Raw genomic sequence first — 9334 nt, forward strand, 5'->3', positions numbered from 1 at the left:
AGAGAAACTTGATCTGTTACACACACAACACACACACACACACACACACACACACACACACCATTTCTTCTTACAGTACACATTGTAATGAGATTGGGGACAATGGAATTTGAAATATTTGACTAGGACAAGTATTACCACAAAACTATGTGGCATTACTCATTTCCTGCCACCCTTGCGTAAATAATATCTGCTAGATGAGAAGTCAGGTGCAGAAATCCAGTGGTCCCAACTGAGCATTCAGAGCATGTTCAGAGTATAAGCAGAAGAGCCCGGCCCACTCTCAGAATGATGCATTGCCCCTGCAAGCCTGCAACGGCACATTCATTTCTCATTCATGGGGAGAGTGGCTCTGGAGCAAGCAACTGGGGATTGACCAAAAAGCAAGCAAGTTGTCAGCCTGAAAGGACAGGACCACCTTCCAAAATAGAGCATTCACTGCCTCACACAGTGTAGTCAAGATGCTGCTGCCAGGGAATAAATGTGAGTCCCTAACTCACCATGCAGAAAAAGAAATCATTTGTGCAAAATCTGACTAACTTCCACATTCCTTTTGCATTCTAAGTGGAATCATCCCTTATTTATGTGTGTTAGTGATATTATAGAAGGTTCAAATTCAGATGATCCCCCCTTTCCTCTCCAAAGCCTATATGAAGCTAGAGAATTTCACATTAAGGTATAAAATGTTTCTGATAAAATACACATATTTGATATGCATGGAATTGGGCCTGAGAACACAGGAATGAAAGCAGAAAAAAAAAGAAAAGAAAAGAAAGCCAGAGCTCCAGTCTCTTGTCCTCCTGGGGCTAGACCTCAGGGAGAAGAGTCATGCTGTCTAAAGTATGTAATGTTAGCTCATTACCAGCCCTGTGTGGGCAAGAGCTGTAGTGCCACTGAGTCATCCAACAAGACCAGAGACCTGGAGGTGGGCATCACAAAGAATCTTAGCTACACCAAGCCTGACTTGTAGGGTTTTCTAGTAGGATCTCAAAAGTTGTGGTGCCTCCCACTGCTCCTAGAACAACTAGGTGCTATTTTAAATGCAGATTCCTGGCCCCATGCTGTGTTTGTGAAATCAAAATCTCTGAGGACTGGACCTAGGAATGTGTATGTCAATCTCCCCAGGAGAGTCTGATGTCCACTGTTAGGTTCTGTGGGCCATACAGACTTTGTTGCAATGACTCAACTGTGCCATTGTAGCCTGAAGCAGCCAATCCTCATGGCTCTAGACCCAGAAATTCATAATTGGGATCAAGGGGTTCAATGTGTTTGTTACTCTTTGTTCCTTTTCACTTTGGTGATTTTTTCCACTGTAAAAGTTTAAAAATCACCACTTTAAGGAGATAGTAGAGAATTTATTAAGCATTTGGTATCTGGCTTCCCACAGCGCAAACAAGAGAGTGAGAGAAGTGTCCAAAAGGAAGCTATAGTCTTTTTTGTAATTGAATCTTTAAAAAGGGACATCTTATCACCTGAAGCCACATTCTATTCATTAGAAATCAACCACTAGATCCAGATACTCTCAAGGGAGGGGATTCCCAAGGGCATGAAAGAATCTTGAAGGAAGCATCTGAGAGGGTGCCAAGCACAGCAGGGTAAAGTGTAAGGGGAGCAGAAGCATGCTCTGAAATAAGATTATAGTGGATCCTCAATAGTCACAGATCCATTTTTTTGTGAATTTGCCTGCTTGCTAAAATTTATTTGTAGTTCCCAAATCAAGACTCCTGCACATTCACAGTCATTTGTGTATATGTGAAAAACAGTGAAAAATGTGAGTCCCAATGCACACATCTGAAGTTAGTGTGGGACAACAGCAGGAACCTAACCCTGTATTTTCCCCAGGAGCAATGGTTCTGTATTCATTAATCCGGTGTTTGAGGAGACTTTATTGAATATAACTAGCACAGAGAGCAAGAACCGATTGTACTTCAGTTTGAAACCCAACTCCACTACTGGCCCAGCTGTGCCATTCTGGGCAAACCTTTAAACTAGTCTGTGTTTTATTTTCATTTCATAAAATGGGGATAGCAATAGGACATACAACCAAAGGTTTCAGGGGGAATAAACTGACATAAAGTAATTGCTTAATAAATAGGAAGTATTATAATTCTTTTTGTCTGAGCTCAGTTTCATCTGTATTATACTAATTTTATGGAGACTCCCTTTATTTGGGAACAGTGCTGGGAATGGAGTAGGCACTGATTAGCTACATGGTGAATGAAATAGGTTCTCAACCAGGCAGAAGATCTAGAGCTGGAGGAAGAGTGAAAACTTCTGTGTCTGGCCTCTGGGTTTGATATCATAATTGTGGTTAGTAAGGGTGGGAATGTGCAAAACATTATAAAAAGTCTCACTCCAGAACCCACATAGAGATACTAAATTCATACTATTGACAAATTGTTGACTCATTTCCCCCAGGAACTCAAGAGAATAGCCAGAAGATGGAAATGTACCCAAGACGCATGAGCTGTGGTATCTTTCCCACCACACCAGGCATGAGGCCAGAGTGGATTTGGCCATAGTACACAATGGGATCAATCGTCTGTAAATAAGTCGTCTGTGTTGTGTCAGAGATGATTTTTCATCTCTAAATGATGAGTCATCGCCATGGGAGATGAGGTGTGAAATCTCTGGGGCTTCTGGCTTTGGGATTTGACCTTGCTTTTGCAAACTGCTCTGCAAGCCAAGGGCCATATTGTCCTCCAAAATGCAGAGCATTTGGGAGCTCTCTGGTACAGAATGTGTAGGAGAGGGACACAGTGGATTTCAATGGTTACATGGTTGGCTCTCCTTGGGAAAGCAGAGAAGTTATGTGGGAGAGTTCTTATGGCCACAGTTGAAAGGGGGTGTACATTATACTCTATCCTAATGAAGCTCTGTGTCTCAGAACCAGGTCATCTCTCTGAGACTGAGTTACCCTCATCAGTAAAACAGTGCCTATTTGCAAAGCATAATATATATACGGAGACTCGCTCATGTGAAAGAGAAAGTAATTTAAACATATTCCCAGTGGAAACATGTAGCCACCCACCCATTCTCAGGGTTTAGTAATAACTACTAACAATAGCTAACTTTTATTGAACACTTAAATCCTGGGTATCATCTACTCCACTCCAAAGCCTATTATTACTTCCATTGTATAAATGAAGGAATGTCTTGTGCCTTCCTAGAAGATATCTGTATTTTTAGAAAGAAAACATTTTAACCTAAATACTCAATGGAAATTTCAGGTGAGAGAGACATCTGGGAAAGACAGATCCTCCATCCCACATCATTCATCATTACCTTACCTGCATTTGAGAGCTGACCCCCTGAAACAGGGATTGGAAAATTAACCTAACTCATCATTACTCCCTTGTCTAATCAGTCTTAAATGCCTGTCTCAATTTTAAATAAGGAGCTGTGATCAATTTGGTAAGTATCAGGCTGAAGTGTGGAGGGCAGCAGGCCGCCAAACTTCACAGACATCATCACTATTCCTGCTTTATTTTTAATAAAACACCATTGGTTCTACACCTACTCAGTGCCAGGGACTGGACTCAGTACCTGACAGGATTTATTACTACTCCTCACAAAAACTCATTATAGCTACTAAAACTCCCATTTTACAGATGAGAAAATAAAGTCAGAGCAGTCATGTGGCCTCTCAAGATAGAAAATCAGTAACAGGTACAGGGTTCTTGTCCAGGGCTACCTGGCTCCAAAGCCAGACCTCTTGCTTTAACCACACTATGACCCAGAAGCATCCTTGATGCTATAAATCTTCTCCTTGAGCCAAAAGGTTTTATTACACTAGCTGCTACGAGGTAGCAGCTGAAACTGCCAGACTAGATAAAAGGCTGCTGAGATGGTCAGGAGATGGCTGTGCCATATAAAACAAGCCTCTTTGGAGATAGAGAAAAGTTGTGACCCAGAACACCAGCTAACATATAATAGGGATATAATGCAACCCAGGTTGTAAGGTAACTTTTATTACACCAAGGAGAGCTGGGCTGGAAAGGTTCCTATACCAGGATTCTTACCTTGGATGTCAGCCCAGTGTAGAAGATGTTCTTATTCCACCACAATAAGGTCAGCATTGTCAACAGAAAGGTCACTGCACCAATCCAAAGCCAACAATGAGTCCTCAATCTGGGGTGTGGTAAAAGGAGAAACTTTATTCAGGTAACCAGTTTGCAAACTGGAGAAATTCAGCCTCTGGTGGGAAGTGAAATTGTTCTCACCCTCTCTTCCCTCTCCCATCCTCCCACCCCCAACTAAGGGGAGGCAAATTTTATAGAGAAAGTTCTCACCCTAGTCCCTGATTGGTTCATTTTTATGCAATCGAGGAATCAAATTTTGTACAGTTTGATTGGTCCTAATAGTATTATTCAGTCTTTATGGAAAACTTCTCTGATTGGTTGGCAAACATGTAAGTGAGGATATAGCTATGCAGCTTCCAATGGACAGAGCAGCTCTCAGCCTATTGGTCAAAATACAATTCCAGGAACTCCTTTATAAGGTTTGGCTCAGACTGCAAGCACCCAGTGTAGGAGGCTTGGTAGCTTAGTCTGCAGCTTTTCACAGTGTGTGTGAAAGGCCTCTGTAAACAATGTTTGCTAGACTCTGATTATGCAATTGGGCCAATTAACCACAAGGAGTCCCTTTTAGCCTGTATATTCCTTCTCAGGGTCAACAACGTATAGACCATCATCACAAAAATCCCTTCAAACAGAAAAATTTTCAAGTAGTAGTATCTTAAGCTAAAAGCAATAGAGAATTTTTTAAAAAGTGATAGGACAAATTCTGACACCTAACTCTGGGGCAATTTGCCTTAAATACTGGCCTCAGCAGCATATACTGGTGAAAGGGGCACACTGAAATAACATTTCTGGAGGGTAATTTAGCAATACAGATCAAAGAGCTTAAAAATATGCCAACCATTCTCTTTCAAGGATTATATCCTAAGGAAATAATCAGAGATATGCACACATAAACTTATCACAGCATTATTTTTAAAAGAAAAAATATAAAAACAATCTACATGGCTAATACTAGAGTTATAGGTTATATTAGCCCACTGTGGTCAACTAGGCATGTGCTTCAAAGCCCAGGACTTTTCCCTCTCAATCCTGTTCCTCCTCCAGTGAGCTCTCTCCAGTCGTTAACATCCGCATCCATCTAAGTGTACCAGGTAGAAATCTGGGAGTGCTCCTAGAAGCCAGTCTACTTACTTTCCCTTTTCAATCAGTCACCAAGTCCTGTCCCATACAACTCTTAAAGAAATCTTAAACCCATCTATTTCTCTTTGTGTCCAGTTGGTATAATTCTAATCAAACCTTCTCCACTAGATACTCTGGGACTTCTGGTATCCAGCCAGAGTTTTAATTTCATTTTTTTTAATTCTCATCCAAGGACATTTTTCCATTGATTTTTAAAAAAAGAGAGAATGGAAGAGAAAGGGAATACAGAGAGAAACATCGATGTGAGAGAAACACATCAGTTGGTTGCCTCCTGCATGCACTATGAACAAAGCCCTGGGCCAGGAAGGAGCCTGCAACCTAGGTATGTGCCCTTGACTAGAATCAAACCCAGGACTCTTTGGTCTGCAAGCTAATGTTCTATCCACTGAACCAAACCTGCTAGGGCCAGAGTTCCCATTTCTAATCTGTCCTCCCCACTGGGGCCATAATACTAATTTAAAAAATGTTTTAAATAGATTTTTAGAGAGAGAGGATGGTAGAGAGAGATAAATATCTATGTGAAAGCAAAACATCAATCAGCTACCTTCTGCACACCTCATACCAGGGATTGAGCCCACAGTCTAGGTATTTGCCCTGACCAAGAATCTAACCAGCAGCCCTTCGGTGCATGAGACAACACCCAATCAACCAAGCCAATCCCACCAAGGTGATGCTCCTTTTAAAAGGAAATTTGATTAGCTTCTTTCCCTGTTTTCCTATCAAAGCCTTTCTTGTACTTGTGATAAAACAATAGCAGGGGTCAGTAAACTTTTCCATAAAGGGCCAGTAAAGGGAGTTAGTAAATATTTTAGGCATTGAGGGCTATATAGTTTGGGTAAAAACTACTAATTTTTGACATCATAGAGTGAAAACAACTATAGACATTACATAAATGAATGGGCATGGCTCTATTCCAATAAAATTACATTTTAAAAAGCAGGTGGCATGCTAGAATTCTTGCTGACACTTATTCTATAGAATCCAGCCCCCACTACCCTGCCCTTCATCTGGACCTCAGGCAAGGTATTCCCTCCATCAGGAATTGTCTCACTCCCTTCTGTTCCCTGCCTGCTCCTTAAGCTTACCCATTTGGCCCATCATATGTCCCCCTTTACTGGGTAATAATTTTTCACCTTTTTTTTAAAAATCTCAATTTCAGGATCTTTTCCTTAGGTACACTCACTGATGCATGCAGGCTAAGCTAGGACTCCCATTCTCTTAAAAGATTCAGTACTTGTTCTTTGCTGATTTTGCCAAAATTGAGATTAAAAATTTCTTAGTGTAGTTGTATGCCTATATGTCACTTCTGCTAGACCCAAAATTTCATGAGATAAAGTATTATGCATATTATTGATCACAACTTTAATCTCAATGCCTGGTAAAGTGCCTGATACTTATAGAATGTGTTAGAAACTTTTGGGAATGTTGACTGAATGAATATTCACATAGATAGGAAAAAATCTGCATGGATATATACTGAAATATTAGGAGTTAAGTGTACAAGTACTTTTTATTTTCTTCTTATATATTTATCCATTTCTCAATTTTTCACAAAGAGCATATATTACTAGTATACTCAGAATAATAAGCAAAGTCAAAAGAAAGAGATAGAGACAGAGACAGAGAGAGAGAGAAACAGAGAGATTAAGAGAGAGACTGATCCTGAATTAAAATAATCTGTAAGACTAGCCCATTTTTGGTACACCCCACTTTGAACCATCATCTTTCCTCTGATTTTTTCAGAGGTGCCTAATAAACCCCTCTACTTTCCTTCTTGTTGCCTATTACTGGCCATTCTTCCTGTTCTATAGATGACTCCATAAAGTCCAGGAGTGCTCGTGTACCTGGGCAGTGACTGGAGTTGAGCCACTGCTTCTAAGAATGCCTATACCAGATGGACACTAGCATACACACACCCATGTGGTCTAATTGGATTTCCAGGGCCTTCCAGCTCCAAGTTTAGGGAGGAAAGAGGCTAAGAGATCAATTGCTGACATGTTAAATTATAGGCATCAGTGGTTTTGCAATGCAGAAAATGTCTGTGCAGATGGGAAGTATGACAGAAAACTTATTTATTTCACTCAACAGTGTGGCTCAGCTTCAAACATCTGGTCATTTCCATGCCAGGCTGATCTCCAAGTAGTACTTGGGGGCAACAGACCACATAGCCACCAAATTCCTGCTCATTCACCCGGTAATTCCCTCCACATTCAAGAGGAAGCCAATGAAGATGAGACAAATTATCATCTCCAAATAGAGATAGCATTTTGGTCATCCTCTGAAAGAATCTGTGTAGGCGGAATAAAGAGGGGATTAATAATTGCCAAAAAAAATGAGTGAATTATATAAGGGGTTGTGGGGCTATAAAATGTAAAAGGTTTATCTCTGCCCTTGATTCAAAAAGTTTCCAGGCTAGTTGGATGCTCAAAAAATCACATTGAAAAAACAATACAAGGTAAAATAAATAGCAGCTATAATTGTCAAACAAGTGAGGGTGAGAGTAAGTGACATGTAGGTCTCACTTCCCCAGTTCTTGAAAAGTCAAGGACATTGCTTCTCATTCTTGGTATATCTGAGCATTATTGGTCCCAAGTAATAGAAAAAACTAACTCAAAAGGACTTAGTAATAAAGTAGGTATAACTTCTTATTTGATAACGTCAAGAGGTAGGGCAATAATTGGATATCTAGCAGCTCACATAGACATCTTTTTTTTCATTTCTTCATTCTGCTACCACTGATTACATCACCCTCAGACTTGGAATTAAAATGGCTGTAGCAATTACAGACATAACATCATGACATGACAATTCCTTTTTATGATTTTCTGCTAAGAATAAGAAAACTTTCCTTGGAAACCCTCCAAGAAATTCTCCTAATATACCATTGGCTAGAGTTGGATTATGTGCCCCATGAGACAATCCCCGGAAAAGGGACAGAGATGACCCTTAGACCAAGTAGACTCACCACTGGAGCTGGGTCAGCTTATCTTGAGGCATGTGGTTACATGGGGGATGGCTTTTGTTAGGAAGGAGGGAAAATGAATGCTAAGCAGGCTAACACTAACATCTACCATTCATGGTTGATTCTAAAGGTAAGAAACACTTTATACCTATAGAACTGGACATTGCAATTACCTTTCCAGCTTCATCTCTCACTACTGCACCCCCCATCTCTCTCTCTCTCTCCCTCTCTCTCCCTCTCTCTCCCTCTCTCTTCCTCTCTCTCTCTCTCTCTCTCTCTCTCTCTCTCTCTCTCTCTCTCTCTCTCACACACACACACACACACACACACACACACACACACACCTTAAACTAGTCAGACTCCAATTCGTTCAGTTCTTCAACAGCAATATGATTTCTCACACCACTGGCATTCTTTCTGTTTCTCAACTATAGGCTAATCACACATTTCTGTCTGCCCAGAGCAGTCCTGGTTTATACCTGTTGTCCAGGCATAACTATCAATAGTACCCCCATTATTCTGAAAAGTGTTTCAATTTAGTTAAGAAAAAATATCAAGAAAAGAACAGAAAGGGGCCCCTAGCCAGTTTGGCTCAGTGGATAAAGCATCAGCCTGAGAAATGAAAGGTCCCAGGTTCTATTCCAGTCAAGGGCACATGCCTGAGTTGTGGGCTTGATTCCTCATGGGGGACTTGCAGGAGGCAGCCAATCCACGATTCTCTCTCATCATGGATGTTTCTATCTCTCCTCCCTCTTCCTTCCTCTCTGAAATCAATAAAAATATATTAAAAAAAAAAAAAAAGAACAGAAAGGGTTTGGGTGATTAGGCATGGAGAGTCAAGGAGAGAAATGAATCTAGAATGACTCAAGCATCTGATTTGAGAGGCTGAATAGATAATAGTGCCAGGCATCAAAACAGGGAATTAAGGTGGGGATGGTTGGGGAAACGTTAATGAAATAGCCAGGTACAAATGATCACATAAAACTTAATCACTTAAGTTTAGAATTCAAGGACCTCACCTTGAGATAGAAACATGTGAGTCAGTAACGTCTAGATACCTGGGGTTATGAATATGAATGGATGTCCTAGAAGAGATGTAGAATAAGAAGGTGCCCATGGCAAAAACTGTGCGAAGCCAGTATTCAGAAAT

Source organism: Pipistrellus kuhlii, unplaced genomic scaffold (assembly GCF_014108245.1).
Source record: "Pipistrellus kuhlii isolate mPipKuh1 unplaced genomic scaffold, mPipKuh1.p scaffold_m20_p_8, whole genome shotgun sequence".
Taxonomy (NCBI): Eukaryota; Metazoa; Chordata; class Mammalia; order Chiroptera; family Vespertilionidae; genus Pipistrellus; species Pipistrellus kuhlii.